This window comes from Coffea eugenioides, chromosome 2 (assembly GCF_003713205.1).
Source record: "Coffea eugenioides isolate CCC68of chromosome 2, Ceug_1.0, whole genome shotgun sequence".
In the NCBI taxonomy this organism is placed as follows: Eukaryota; Viridiplantae; Streptophyta; class Magnoliopsida; order Gentianales; family Rubiaceae; genus Coffea; species Coffea eugenioides.
In genome coordinates, this window is record NC_040036.1 from 26,462,686 (window position 1) to 26,479,362 (window position 16,677).

Here is a 16,677-nt window from a genome sequence, read left to right on the forward strand (position 1 = left end):
TAAAATTTGAAAGCTTTCAAAAGAAAATCACTAATTAAATCATCTCGATATTCTATTTCCTGCAAAAAATCGAAATGATCCTCTTGATAACAAAACCAGTTTTCAATTGAAGTTTAAAAGAGCCATGTGCACATTCTTCATGATGAATTTGGCTGGAGTCGGAACTTTGTTGCTGGAGCCGAAAGTCAAATATGGTACAAGTTGGAATATTTGGATGTCCTTTGGGACCACACATCAATTTGTGGGCCAACTAGCACATGCATTATCACACCATTAATGGAGGGCAGAAATGGAAATTCATAGCTTAAAATAGTTTGAAATGTCAAACATGACGAATATTTTGGGACAGCCCAAAAAGGAAAGTATGACACTATCAATGGGACGGAGGGAGTAATTGGCCAAGCAGACGAAGCCCACGTCCAGGAGACCAGCAAGGCCAGTTCACCATTCATGTCAGCAGAAGCCAATCACCTACTGCCACATGGGCGGACGACGATTCCTACGTGTCAGCCGTATGGTAGATGAAGAAAATTTTAAAGGAACGACCAACAATGGATTAGATTTTATACAAAAGTAAGGACAACAAAAGAAGTTCCAATTATATACTCGACTTGGTAAAACAGCTACTATAAGGGAAAACCAACAGAAAAAAAAAGAAAAGAAACAAAAGAAAGTTTATGTTGTAAAATTAGGTGGCAGCCCCATGCTAGAGTCCCTTCTGGTCGTGCTGTTTCTAAAATTTATTAATAATGTCAACTGACGTTTGAACTTTGAACTGTAATAGATGTGGAAACTGAACTGAGATATTGCTTAATTTATACTCACTTTCATAACTAATGGAAAAGATCAAGTGTGCATGAAGCTGACAACAATCGCAATTTCTCTGAAGCTGACAGCAAACGCAAAACCTTCAGAAACAATTGACGTTTTTGCTCAAAATATTATTATTTTCTTTGACTGTTTGAGATCTTCGAAGAAAACAAAAAGTTTCCTTCATTGTAATTATTGATTGGCAGTGTAATAAATTTTCCACTAATTTGCAATTGTGCCAATGATACAGAAAGTTTCCTTCATTGTAATTATTGATTGGCAGTGTAATAAATTTTCCTAACTCATTAGATTCGGTTCCACCGCCGGATTAACATAAACTTTCGCACTATCAACTAAATTTAGAAATATCTAATTCAACTTGCTCCAATCAATACAGTGAAAATTCACACTTTAAAATTTCAATTGTCCTATTTCCCGTAACTAACTACTACATCAAACCATCCAACCGAAGCAAAACTTTCCAATTTGATGACATCAACAATTTGTAATAAAAAAGGAACCGTCCCTTTATACTAATTATTATGGAAATAGCTATGGAATCCAATTAAAACTTAAGTCATAAAGAGGGGAAACGATAAGTAGGAGGCATAATAATAAAAGTAAAAATTGGGAAACCCCAAGTTTTGGAGTTTCGAAAAAATAAGGGGGACAAATCAAGGGCACAAAATAGCATTGATATAAAAGACAAAAAGTCGTATGTGTGTTTGGATTAGGAATATTTGAAATAAAAAAATTTACTTCACAAATTTCAATCATTTTTTTATCTTCTCAATTACATTTCTATCTCACATACATCGTATCAAAAAAAGTACTACAGTAATTATTTCAAATAAATCATCCAAATAAACTCCTATCCAAACAAACACAGTTTATGGGCAGGAAGGCGAAAACATCCATATCGATTTTGTGGTTCACTGGCATATCATTAATTAATATAACGCATCATCAAATTGAAAGACAAAGTAATAACAAGGAATTTTTTTTAACTTCTAGCCAAAACAATTGGAAAACATTAGACGCAAATACAAGAAACAAAATAAGGGTGTTTTCTAACGCCCAGAAAAAAATCTTCAATAACAATAAAACTAAACAAAATAAGGAATAATTGGACAAAAATAGGGGGTTTGTTTGGATAGTGGGTTATTTTCCCAAATATATTTGTTTACATCACCATTACAATTTTCAATACAGTTTTTTATCTTTCCAATTACCTTTTTATCTCATATACATCACATCACAAAAAGTGCTACAGTAAAAATATCTCAAATAATTTACAATTCAAACAAACCCAGCGTTTGTTTGGATAGTGTTATTATCTTAAATAATATTTCGCTTGCATCATAACCACATTTCCCAACCCACTTTTTTATATTTTCAATCATCTTTTTATCTCACATACATCATATCACAAAAAATGCTACAGTAATTATTCCAAATAATATTTTAAATAATACCCTATTCATCATAACATGTCAGAAAGGGAAACTAATGCATCCGAGGGAGAAGAGTACAATGGGGAAAAGAGGTCTTGCAGAAGTGCAAGAAAAATAGAAAAAGTTTTTTTAACGCAAATCTACAGAGCAAAAAAGATCACCTTATTAGTCTTGCAACCTGAAGAAGACGAAAATGGCAGAGGAGAAGAAAAGGGGAGAGAATGACGAAAAAGAGAGAGAAGCACCCCGTTTCTGACTTTCTGGCCTCCAACCCATCGCCCAAAAGAAACATCGCGTGATTTGGACAAAAAGGACAGACAATGCACAACAGAGAGTCGTTGGTTACCTCATAAATGCACAACAGAGCCCAATTCTCAAGCATCCAATCACATGCACTGCTCGTTGAGGAGGACAACATATGAACTACTAATAACAAACTTCGAAAAGCAACTCCTTTCATCATCATTCAGTACAATTACTTGAACCTCGGGAAACAATGGCAAAACCCAGAAGGAAATGTACGGTTCCTCGCTCACAAACGTGTGTTGTCCACCTTCCCCAAGAAGAAGTTGAATTCCGGTTAATCAAACCAGAGGTGACAATCCCACATTACCAATATACCCCTGAAAAGAAACACTAACTCCAATATACAATAAAAAAGCGTCCAATGAAAATAGGAATAGACCAATATGCTAAAACCGTCATATCAAGTGATTCTAAGGTCAACGACCACAATACCAAACCAACTGCTCTACTGTATCAGCAACAACTGCAAACCCAAAATCGTTTAAAATATAATAAATTTAAATATATAATTGGCCAAGCAGACGAAGCCCACGTCCAGGAGACCAGCAAGGCCAGTTCACCATTCATGTCAGCAGAAGCCAATCACCTACTGCCACATGGGCGGACGACGATTCCTACGTGTCAGCCGTATGGTAGATGAAGAAAATTTTAAAGGAACGACCAACAATGGATTAGATTTTATACAAAAGTAAGGACAACAAAAGAAGTTCCAATTATATACTCGACTTGGTAAAACAGCTACTATAAGGGAAAACCAACAGAAAAAAAAAGAAAAGAAACAAAAGAAAGTTTATGTTGTAAAATTAGGTGGCAGCCCCATGCTAGAGTCCCTTCTGGTCGTGCTGTTTCTAAAATTTATTAATAATGTCAACTGACGTTTGAACTTTGAACTGTAATAGATGTGGAAACTGAACTGAGATATTGCTTAATTTATACTCACTTTCATAACTAATGGAAAAGATCAAGTGTGCATGAAGCTGACAACAATCGCAATTTCTCTGAAGCTGACAGCAAACGCAAAACCTTCAGAAACAATTGACGTTTTTGCTCAAAATATTATTATTTTCTTTGACTGTTTGAGATCTTCGAAGAAAACAAAAAGTTTCCTTCATTGTAATTATTGATTGGCAGTGTAATAAATTTTCCACTAATTTGCAATTGTGCCAATGATACAGAAAGTTTCCTTCATTGTAATTATTGATTGGCAGTGTAATAAATTTTCCTAACTCATTAGATTCGGTTCCACCGCCGGATTAACATAAACTTTCGCACTATCAACTAAATTTAGAAATATCTAATTCAACTTGCTCCAATCAATACAGTGAAAATTCACACTTTAAAATTTCAATTGTCCTATTTCCCGTAACTAACTACTACATCAAACCATCCAACCGAAGCAAAACTTTCCAATTTGATGACATCAACAATTTGTAATAAAAAAGGAACCGTCCCTTTATACTAATTATTATGGAAATAGCTATGGAATCCAATTAAAACTTAAGTCATAAAGAGGGGAAACGATAAGTAGGAGGCATAATAATAAAAGTAAAAATTGGGAAACCCCAAGTTTTGGAGTTTCGAAAAAATAAGGGGGACAAATCAAGGGCACAAAATAGCATTGATATAAAAGACAAAAAGTCGTATGTGTGTTTGGATTAGGAATATTTGAAATAAAAAAATTTACTTCACAAATTTCAATCATTTTTTTATCTTCTCAATTACATTTCTATCTCACATACATCGTATCAAAAAAAGTACTACAGTAATTATTTCAAATAAATCATCCAAATAAACTCCTATCCAAACAAACACAGTTTATGGGCAGGAAGGCGAAAACATCCATATCGATTTTGTGGTTCACTGGCATATCATTAATTAATATAACGCATCATCAAATTGAAAGACAAAGTAATAATGTAGACACCAAATTTTTAAATAATTTGTATGTTGCATCTAATTCATGATTTTGTTTTAGATTGTCTGCATTTTAGTTGTTACCTTTTTATTTGTCCTTTATTTGCTAATTATTTGTCATATTAATTTTGGTCACGTTTTAGTTTTAGTTTTAGTTTTAAGTTTTAACGTAAAATTTGTGAAAAAAAGAAAAGAAGAAAAAAAGAAAAATGATGAAAAATTATGAAAAATGAAAGAAAAGATCGAAAATGGTAATTTTGTTATTTTTAGTTTGTTTATTTTGATGTGTTTGTAATTAAAATTGTTGTTTTTATTTAGCTTTACTATTATTTTTGTTAAATTATTAAGTTGAGAAAAAGAAAAAAAAGGAAAATGATGAAAATTGATGAAAAATGGAAAATTGTGTTTTGTTGATTCTAGTTTATTTAGTTTCTACCCAATGTTAATTAAATTACTTTTTTTTTGTTGTTTTTGTTGTTTGTTATCTATTTTTATTATTAGTTTTATTCAATTAATTTCAAAAAGGAAAAAAAAAGAAAAAATCAAGGAAAAAATAAAAAAAATCAATCCTATTTCTGCCGGTTCCAAGTACACTTCACATTCCAGCACTTTCCAGCTCTAAGCCGACTCACATCCACTAATGCACACTACTATATCAACTACTAATTACCACAACACTGAAAAATCTCGAGAGGACACACACTCATTTCCATTTGCTGCCGTGAGCTAGGGAGAAAGCAGGGTCATTGTAATTAACGACTGAAAGAGAGCCGAACTCTTGGCTTCGTTTTTTTCTGTTCGTGAGCTGAGGGAAAAAAGGGTGAGACCTGCTGTGTTGTATCTATTCCATCCGTGAGCCGTGAGTGAGTAGCTTCCTTGGAGTATCGACCGAGAGAGAGGGAGAGGCCGAACTGCAATTTCTTTTGTTGTCTCTGTTTTGCCGTAAGCTGAGGGAAGAGACCAGGGAACCATCACCTTCTCCGTCAACCTCAGACCAACAACCACCAGCTGCAACCTCAACCAAGCTGCATTTCACCATTTCCAGCCGCAACTCATCAAACCAGAGCCAGCAAACCCCGCGGAAGAAGAGAGTCGAAAGGGAGAAAACTTTCAGACTTTCTGTGCAAGAGCTTAGCTTGCTGTGAGGTAATTTCTGGACTTTTTTAGGTTGATTACTAGTGGAAGAAACTATATGCGAGTTGCATGTGGGGCTTGTACAGTCGGTGGATAGAAATCAAGCCATTAGGAAATTTCTGTTTTGGCTAAGTGTTGCTGCCGAGAAACTGATGAGAGAATGCAGCTGTATTTCTGTTTTTCTAGGACAATTTGAGCACCTAAGTGTACTTAGCCGAATGAAATTGTGATGATTAAGACCATGCATGTTAAATTGTGCATTCGGATGATGTTATGAAGCATGCAGAAATTCTGTTTTGGCTAAATGTCTCTGCCGATGAACTAATTTGGGACATGTAATTTTAATTCTGATTCCATGTGATAATCTGAGCTTAATTGAGGATCCAATTTGATAGATAACTTGTTATTTGGTGTTGCATGTGAACCTTATGGCCAAGATTTTGATTGCATGGCTGGAAATTTCTACTAGAAGTTGCTGGACTGCTTAATCAATTTTCCAGTTTGCCGATGGAGCTGTTTTGGAAATTGCATGGGTATTTTAGCATGAATTTGCTGGAAAGTGGTCGATTTTCACTTGGTTAGATGTTTGACTAATTAAAATTAGATGTTCAAGCTAAGGAAGTTTATTGGTCTGGTTAAGCAAGAAAAAAAATGAAATAATGAACAACTCCAATTGCCGAATGCTGGCTGGACTTTTCTCTAAGCACTGGTGTGTTTTTCTGTTTATGTTTTGGCTTATTAGGATGTTGAATTTGGTAATTTTATTGTTAAGATCAAAGTCATGATGTTTGTTTAAAATTCTAGTTTTTGTTTGGATGGAAAAGTTGCATTAGAATGACCACAAGAATGGCAAGAAACATTGCTGGAAAATGTACATAGCTGGCCGAATCTTCATGTCTTACGGTTTTAGTTTTTTTGTTGTTTATTCTTTCATTTTGGTTCCAAGCTGGTATCTTGTCTAGATGATAGTTCAATCAAGCCTTTTATTGGTTGTTGGCATGAATATGTCTAAGTGCAAGAAGAAATTGCATGAGAATGGTTGTGGAAGGAAAGATTTTTCCTGAAGCTGCGAAATGGTTATAGCAGAAATTTTCTTCATGGCATTTGCATGATATCTTCTTGGTTTTTTTTTGTTTGTTTGGATTATGATGGTGGGTTTAGTTGTGGGCTTGGTCTAAAGTTGTGACGTTGAGTTTAATTACATCTAATCAAGGTTGTGATAAGAATCTGAGTTTATAAGAAAATTGCTGCAAAGTTGTTTGGCCGGAAACATGGCTGAAGCTGAAACCTTTTATTGTTGTTTGCATGTTATTTCATACCTGAATATGATGTTTTTCTGGGTTGTTTGCTTGCTTGGATCATGGTTGCTCAAGCCAAGGTTGTTTGTTGCTTAATCTTGGTCAAAGTTATGTATTTGAACCAGAAAATTTGAGTCAGTTTGCAAGTAAAAATGCAGCAGATTTCACTTTCGGCTATAGCAGTTTTCATTCTTCAATGTTTGCATGTTCATTCTTCAATGTTTGAATGATTTCCACCTTCGTCTTTGCTTGTTGGGATATCAAAGTTTGGATCAAGAAAACTTTTGTTAAGGCATATGTTTGAATATAAATCTGGTCTTGGAAGGTGAAACTAAGAAAGGTTGCAGCAGTTTCGTTTTTTTAATGTCTACATTTTCTTTCCAGAATTTTTGCATGAGTTTTTTTAGTTTTCTGCCTGTTTGGATGATGATAAAGATGTGGTTGCTGTCTAGTTTAAAGCTGAGTTGAGTTTGGATTGGCAAACAAATGGGTTTTTGTGTTTTTTCTGGTATGTGATTTGAAGCTGTCCAAACTTGCGGCAGAAATTTGCATAAGTGAAGAAGATTTCAGTTTTTTACGTAGCATGCATGAAATAATTCTTCAAAATTGCCTCTTAACCCCCTCAGGTGTCACCTTATGCAATTATGACCCACAAATTTGAGAAAGCTAATCAATTGGGTCCCTGTGATCTTTGCAGCAATAGGTTGCAGAATTGCCGAAAGGATGTTTGCTGCACTTTGTCTCTTGCTTTTGCTGTTATTACCTGCTTCCTTTGAGTGTAGTGGAGAAAGATACTTGACTCACAGTAGCGAATTGGTCAAACTTGATTTTAATAGGGATCTATTGCAGTCTACTTTTATTGATGTTATTACATCTATTTTCTTCTCAAAAGGTCCTAAGAAGGTGTTAAGATTCTTCATTTTTTTTTTGACACCCTTGTTGATGGAAAATCTGTATTCCAAGGGGTTTAGTGTGTGTTTGGAGGATTTTTATATACCGAAGAAACAAGTTTCCTTCGTAGGTTGCATGTTTTTGCATGAAAAGAGTTCTTATAATAGCACTTTGACCCATCAAGTTCCCTTTTATTCTACAAAGGCCCAAATATGTATTGATTTCTTGCAATTGAGTCCTAAGGTATTTGCAATTTGAACCATTATTTGGCTTTTATTATTTTTGGGACCTTTGAAATGCTTAAATGTTTCAATTGGATTTGGATGTTTGGTAATAGTTGCATTTGGGTCCTCGATGTTTTGCTATTTTAGAAATTGGATCAATGATTCGTTTTTGCTTGAGAATTATGCATTATTTGGCCATTTTTAAGTTGCAATTGAAGAAAGTTTGATGTTTTGGTGGGCTCAGATTATTTAGTTTATATCTTATCACTAAATTGGTGCATTAATCTTTTGTTTTTGGTGATTTTAGCCTAAGTTAGTCTTTTCTTGGGTGAATCTAGCCAAGTTGAGTTTGTTTACTTCCTTAGTATCACCAACGGGGAGGTATAATCTCTTTTACCCCTTTTGTTTCTCTCCTATGTGGACTAATGTGCTAATTGGAAGTTGCATGTCTACTTGCTTTCCTAGCCTCTCCTTATTTCTTTTCATTTATTTCATTTACTTTTGATTTTTATTAATGGGGTATGTGTACACCTCTTGGCTTGTAATAGATAGGGCGTAGTAAGTAATTTGGTCCATTTTCCCTTCCCCCATTTGTTTTAGTTAGCCCATGTAATAGTTTCATTTGCTTTTGGGGTATTATTTGGTTTGCCATGTGTTTAATTTGCTTTATTAAGCTATTGCATCTAGTCGAGCATGCTAAGTGTTATGTGCTACGTGTTATAAGTGATTTTGCATGTCTACTTGCTTTCTATATTTTATAAATGAATGTGATGGATGAATGTACGTTTCTGCTAGTCCAATGCTAGTCGGAATTCGTAGAATGGGCTAGTCCAACGCTAGACCCTTAGGGATTTCCCCTCGTTAGTACATGTTCGCATGTTCACTACATTGCATGCATTTTTTTAGTTTTTATGGCATTTGGCATGTCCCTCTAACCTTTTCCCTTTCATTTTAGGCCTTTGCATTTCATGCTAGTTATAGGGTCCATTTGCCTGAGAAACCCCCTTGGGTAAGGGAAACGAGCGAGTGTGGCTTCAAAATAGCCTTAGCACGCTAGTTTTTCCTTCTAATCAAAGGGAAAATTAAAATCACAAAAAATAGAGGTCATCCCCGTACCCGACCTGATGCATTCCTCTAAGTTCATGCATTTTCATATCATTTTCTCACTATTTCTCTCACTAAATATATATATCTTAAATCCACATGCCATAATCACACACTTCTTCACTTTCTTTATTTTGTCCTTTCACACATTGCACCCATTTTACTTATATTTACTATTTTCGTTCACTTACACACGAGCACTTATATTTTCATCCATTTGCACACAAACACTTTTCTCAAATTGCACACATGCACTTTTCTTACACTTTTCACACTTGCACATATTTGAGTCTTCATTTGCATTATTTGCGATTTCTATGAGGGCTTTCCTTATTTGGCCGTCACAATTCATGTGAATGGGACCAAAAGCCTCATAAGAGACATTTCTTAGATTTAGGATTGCATTTCTCATCCATTAGTCATATCCAACTTGCAATACATACCTTGGGTAGAAAAGTTTAGGAAAATAAGGGTTAAATCACGCAACTAGCCTTGGCTAGGTCGAAGGGGTGCCTTGGATTTTTATCCTTGCCTTCCCCTTCGTCAAATGTGACTCCCGAACCTTTTTCTTTGATTTACGTGGACTAGGAGTCGTTTAAAAGGGGTTTCTTACTACTTTTTCCTATTTTTTCTTTAAAAATTCATTTTTTGGTGACTTGGTACACCTTAACTCATTACCAAGTGGCGACTCCAATTTTTATTTCAAAAACCCTTTTTAAACTATAAATTTGGGTCAAATCGTCGCATTCTCAACCCCCCATTTAGACCCATTTTTTCTTTAAATCACAATTCATTTTCCAATTGAATCAAAAAATACATTTTTTAAACCATTTATTTATTTTACCAAAAAATGGGGCGCGACAGTTGGCGACTCCACTGGGGAATTCCTAAGTGGGTCCAAGCATTTGACTTAGCCATTCGTTTCCTTTTTCTACCCTTTTATGCATTGCATTTTGGATATTAGGGTTGCGTTTTCCATTTTTAGGGCCTTTTTGCCTCGCGCGCGTATTCAACTATTCCTTCACTCACGTACGTATGTTTGGTTGATTGGATGTATATTTACTTCTTTATTTCACGCTTGCATTGCATTTGGGAGGGGGTGTGTGTCACCTTTAGAGCCTCGCGTGGTTCTCAACCCCTTCCCTCAAAATAGGGGAAACACTTCATACGTGCACGTTTACTTGCTTTTATCCCATTTTATTTTATTTTTCGTGGGCTCTTTCCCACACCGCCTTGTAGGACTAGGAATGGTTTCTCTGGGTATGTGGATGGTGTGCTTTGCGCCCATAGCAATACCTAGGGGACCGCTCGAGCCACCGACCGAGGGTCTTGGGATTGATGACCCATTCCCTTAGGTCTGAAGGCTTGGGGACCTTTTAAGCCTTATCGAGTCTAGTTGCATTAGTGAACCCCAACCTCATGCATCCATGTTAGTATTTCCCTAGGATAGAGTCAGCCTCACCCTCTTTTAAGTACATTAGGCACGAGGGAAGGGGTTCCGCCCCTTTTACTTGCTTTATTGTATTTCTTTTCTGCTCCCAATGTGTTATGTGTACTATCAACTGCACTAACCATTTCATTGTTTTCTTGATCTGCATTCATGTGCCTTAGTAATAAGAGGCCCCTTTGGCACTTTTTCTAGCGACTTACCTATTAGATAACTCGCATGTTTAAACTTCAGTTTTTTGCAGTTAGCTTTCAATAAATACATGTCATTTTTAGACCTTTTCCCCGTTGCATTATTTATATCCTCTAGGCCATATTTGTCACATGTTTATACCGCTTTAATAAATAGCATCATGCATTAAAACTTAGAAGGAATGCCAATTAGGCAATTTCCATATTAGGGAAGCCAACCCTCATCCCATGGGTATTTAACCCTATTTTTGGGATTTGCACGTTTACATTTTGCAAGTTTAACCTAAGAGGTAAAATCCCAAGGTAATGGTATCTAAGTGAATTTCCTGACCAGATGACGCAGTGTCGAATGCTCAACCAAGTTCCCCGAGAGCTGAATCAGTGGAGGAACAACCTGTCCTATGAAATTGGGGGATTATTCCAATATGTGGGACATCTACCGAGCTTGGTTGATATAATACCGAATGTATCTGCTATCCAAGCATTGATCAATTACTGGGATCCAGATGCCTCGGTTTTTCGGTTTGGAATGTGCGAACTCACCCCGACACTAGAAGAGTTAGAGGGATTGTTGCAAGTACCAGGAAAAGGCAGTCCTATGATATACCCGAGCAGAGGAACGAAAGAGCAGTTTTGCAGATTTCTGGGATTGCGAAACAATAGCTTAGACCAACACCCCGACGCTGGATCTTGTCCACTGAAGTTTCTATACGACCGGTTTGGGGAAAAGGAGTCCTTTGAACGCCATCAGATCGATTTCTTTGTAACGAAGGGGCAATGGGAGGAAAAGCGTGTGCAAGCTTTTGGTTTGGTTTTGATCAACTTGTTGCTTTTCCCTCAAAGGCATGGAAAGGTAACGTTTGCAACAATCAATATGATTCAAGGGCTTTTTCTAGGCATTCGTGGAACAACACCAACTTTGATACCTGTTGTTATAGCGGACATCTTCTCGGCCCTTACTAATTGCCAAAGGAAAGGTGGCTTCTTCTATGCTTCAAATTTGCTGCTTCAAATGTGGATCATGGAACATTTGGTGAAGAGATCACTGAACCCTTTGGGTTCTTGCCTTCCAGTTGAGAATTGGATTGATTCACATCGAGAGAGAGTCGGCCGCTACCATCGCGTGACGTTGTCAAGCCGGTTTATTGAGGAATTCAATAGTTTGACACCAGAAAAGGTACAGTGGGTTTTAGATTGGACTAAGGTTAGGGACCCTGCTTTTAGGACCACTCAACATGACTTCATCCCTCTGGCTGGAGTCAATGGTCTAGTCGCCTATATTCCACAAAGGGTTACGAGACAGTTCGGATACCCGCAAAGCATTCCTATGGTGCAAGGGATCGAAGATCTCCGACTAAGTACGGTGACCGAGAGTCGAAGCATGGTATTAGAGGCTTGGGGAAATTTGCAAGGTCTTGAGAATCTGCCGTTGGAATTGGTAAATAAGGTGGCACCTGCAGTTATGCCTGGGTACAATGAATGGATCAGACAAAGGGTGGAACGTGATAGGGCAAGGCAGCAATCAGCATCGGCCAGTCCCGAAGAGCAAATGGAGAAGCTAAGGAAAGAGTTGGAGGAATCTCAAGCCCAGCTTATGATGGCCAACCGAGCTCTAGAAGATACTCAAGTGCAGCTGAGGAGGGAGAAAAAGAAGAGCGAGAAGCTAGAGGATGCCATAGATGCCTTTGATAGGATTAGGGAAGGAGCTCGTAAACTCAGTTTAGGGAGCTCTAGAGAATCACAAAGTACAAGTCTTTTGAGACATAGGGATTTTGTAAACATGATTACTAAGACCATTGAAGAAGTTGTAAAGAAAGATTGAACTTTTCCACATTTTTATGAGAAGCTTTCCATTTCAAGGTTCTAAATTCACTTACAGGTTTGGGAATGGGATTTTGCCCCGAAGGTTGCATCATGCTAGGCCTACCCTTGGCACAAAAAGGGTTCCCCAAATAGGACATGCATCCGAATTGTTTGAATAATTACTAGCTCATGTCTTTTTCTTTTTTCTCTTTTTGAATAAATTGCAGAAATTCAGTAATCATTGGTTTATCTAAGGGAGTTCTTTCTTCATTTCAGGTAAATTTCAAAATAGCTTTTCGGAAAAGCCCCATTATTACGCGATCCCGAAGTAAGGCCCAAAGGAATCGTGTAGACATGAGTACTCAACCAGAATCATCCGATAAGGCCGTTGCCACTACCCAGCCAGAAGCTGCAAGTCCTGGGGTTCAGTTGACAGAGTTACTCACAAAATTTGGAGAAATGGCGTCAGAAATGGCCACTCAGAAGAAGTTGATTGACGAGCTCGTTAGTAGCGGAGTGCAACCTGAGCCTGTACCCGTTACACAACCACAATCCGAACCATTTGTTATTCCTCCATTTCAAACCACCTTTGAGGGAACTTTTAACCCGCAATATGCTTTTACTCAAAATCCTCCTTTCTACCCTCCTTATGGTCAAGGATTTCAGCCTCAAAGCGACCCAAACATGCATCAGAACCCACCAGCTTTTTATCAAACCACCGCGGAGCCCGTGGTGCCGGAGCACACTTTTCAAAATAAGCCAGAAATGGGAGAGTCGTCTGCCCAGATTAATATGAAGTTACTTAAACGCTTGGATCGTTTTGATGAATTTATCAGGAAAAGCCAAGGTTTAAGCAAGCAAGGGGTGCTGGATTACGATGATTTGTGCCTATTTCCAAACGTACAACTGCCGGAGGGGTTCAAGACTCCGAAGTTCAACAAATATGATGGCACGGGCAACCCAAAGACGCACTTGCGCTTGTTTGCTAACAAGTTGGGCAAGCCAGTGGATGACGAGAATTTGCCGTTGAGATTATTTCCAGAAAGCTTAGAAGGGGATGCTCTCGATTGGTACTCCAACCTAAAGACAGAGGAAGTGAAGACCTGGCTCGATCTGTCCAATGCCTTCATTCGACAATATGAGTACAACTGCGAGCTAGCGCCAACCCGGACTACTCTGGAAGGAACGAAAAGGAAGCCTTCTGAGGACCACAAGACCTATGCCAAGAGGTGGAGAAAAGTAGCTGCGAAGGTGGAACCACCGATGACTGAGGATGAAATTATTCGCACATTCATAAAGGCGCATGATCCTCCATATTTCGAAGAAATTTTCCGTATGACTGGTTGTTCATTTGCTGCCATTGTGAATAAATTGGAAGAGTTTGACGACTTTGTAAGAGCCGGGAAAATTGTCAACGTCTCTGCTCTCAAATCCCAGTTGGATGCTTTACAAGGTCAAGGAAGCAATGTGAAAAAGCCGCCGTTCAAAAAGAAGGAGGGGGATGCAACCTTTATTTGGAACCAAAGCCCTTCACCCCGACCCCGATACCAACACAATCCAACCTACCAACCACATTACCCTTACTATTCAAACCCGTATCCTGTATATACCACCAACATCCACCACCCTCGACCTCGCCCAAGCTATCCAAACCCACCTTCAGCCCCTTTTCAAATTTCCCAACCAAATCCACCTCAAAACCGACCTCGCCCTCCATATAACCCAAGATTTCCTCCACCAAATAGACCTGTTTACAACCATCCTCAACCTCTTGAATCTTACAACCGACCACCTAGCCGTACATTCACCAATTTAGGCAGGCCTCTGGACCAATTGTATGACCAGTTGAAGGCCGCCGGGAAAATTGGTACAGTACCCCCTCCTACCTACCCATATGGCATGCCCGCGTGGTATAATCCACAAGCTGTCTGTGCTTATCATTCTGGGGCCCCCGGACATGCCACCTTTGATTGCAAGGCGCTTAAGCATAAAATCCAGGATATGGTTGAAGCCGGGGAGATTGTAATCCGGAAAAGGGAGGCGCAAGGGCCGAACGTAAATAGGAACCCTTTACCGGAACATGCCAATATCATTGGGGTTATTCTGGATGATACGGAGTATGTGGAACCGGTCAAAGAATTGACAAGGGAAGCTGAAGTGTTTGGGGTCACAGACCAACCCTTTGTCATAGAATTGCCATTTGAAGAGGACGAAAAGCCCTTTGTTTTGGATCTCACGCCAGCGGAGAGTGAGGCTTTGGAGCCAGTAATCATCGAATTCCCGAAGCAGGAGCCTGTTCTGAGTCTGCAACAAGTGCCATGGAATTACAATGAACCTACTGTACAGATTGGGGAAAAGTCAATCGCGAAGGAAGAAGTGTCAGTGGTCACCAGATCAGGGAAAATCGTAAGTCCATTTGAAGCTACCATTCCGATTCAAGCAAATAATTCCGAGCCACCCGCCAAACCAACAATCACTGAGAAGGAAGCCTTGGATTTTCTTAAAAGGCTCCAGAGAAGTGAATACAATGTGATTGAGAAGCTAAGCAAGTCACCTGCCCAGATATCCATGTTGGATTTACTTTTTTCTTCAGATGTGCATAGGGATGCGTTGATCGAGGTATTGACTAAAGCTCAAATCCCTAGGGACATTTCTGTTGATAATTTTTCGCACGTGGTTGGGAGTGTGTTATTCACCAAGCAAATTACTTTTTCTGACGAGGAATTGCCGGCGGAAGGCATTGGACATAACAAGGCCCTGTATATAGTTGTTAGGTGCAATGGGAAAAGGCTGCCGAAGGTTTTGATTGATAATGGATCCGCGCTTAATATCTGTCCTTGGAGCACCTTGGAAAAGCTGGGATTACAAGACATCAAGTTGAGGCCTTCAGGGACCATAGTCCGAGGTTTTGATGGAGCACAAAGAGAGCCAATAGGAGAAGTGGATTTAGTAGTTGAAATGGGACCTGCCCAGTTTCAAATAACCTGCCAAGTCATGCACTTTCCTAGTGTTTACAACGTTTTGCTTGGAAGGCCCTGGATTCATAAGTCCGGAGCTGTGCCGTCTTCATTGCATCAGTTGCTGAAATTTGTAGTAAATGACAAGCTGATAACTATATTTGCCGAAGAGGATTGCCTTGTAATCACCGATTCTGGGTCAAAAGAGGATGGAAGCCGAAACGTCACCATGACTCCTCATAACACGGCTGATATCGTCTCTGTAAGTTGGATCACAAACGAGGAGCGAGCTCTATCAAAGGCCAGTGTCATGATGGCTAAGGAGATGATCCGCGGAGGCTATGAATTTGACAAAGGGCTGGGACGAGATCTGCAGGGGATTTTAAAGCCAGTGGAGATTGTGGAGAAAAATGATTCGTTTGGTTTGGGTTTCCGACCAACTGCTAAGGATATCAGAGAAATGAAGGAGCGCAAGAAAGCGGAGAAAGAAGGAAGGCAAAGGGCTCTTGACATTCCACCCCTGCATTATACTTTCCCACGACCAGCCGAGGTGATCATGTCAGAAATCAACCCAATTGACGAAATTGAAGCTAGTTTGGCCCAATTGTTCGTTGGGACAACATTTGAAGATAGTGTTCCAGGCGAAGCTGAATTTCTTGACATCCCCGAAGGATCAATTCCCAATTGGACAGCCGAGTTCTTGCCCGTTCGGAAGGAGTTTCGGTAAACTGAAAGGGGTTTATCATTCATGTGAATTCATGAAAAGTTGCATCTGTAAATAGGCAATGAAAACAATTTTACTTTTTGACTAACATTTTCGCATGTAAATATTGTTAAGTTTTCATTTCCATTTGCTTTCAATCAAAGGTTTTATGAAAATGTACAAGTTGTTCTTGTCATGTTGTTTTGTTTATTCATTTGTTTATATCTTCGTTGTATTGCTTGACCATTTGTTTGTTGTATGCTTATTTGCTTATTATCCCACATTCATTAATTCTTTCAGATGGCCAAAAATAAAATTATTTGACCCTTTGGATATCACAATTCTGGAATTCAATAACGGCAATCTCTATATCACTCATGACTTGGAGGTCTGTGAATCCGAACTCCAAAGCGAGAGTGATAATGAGGAGGTATTCGATTC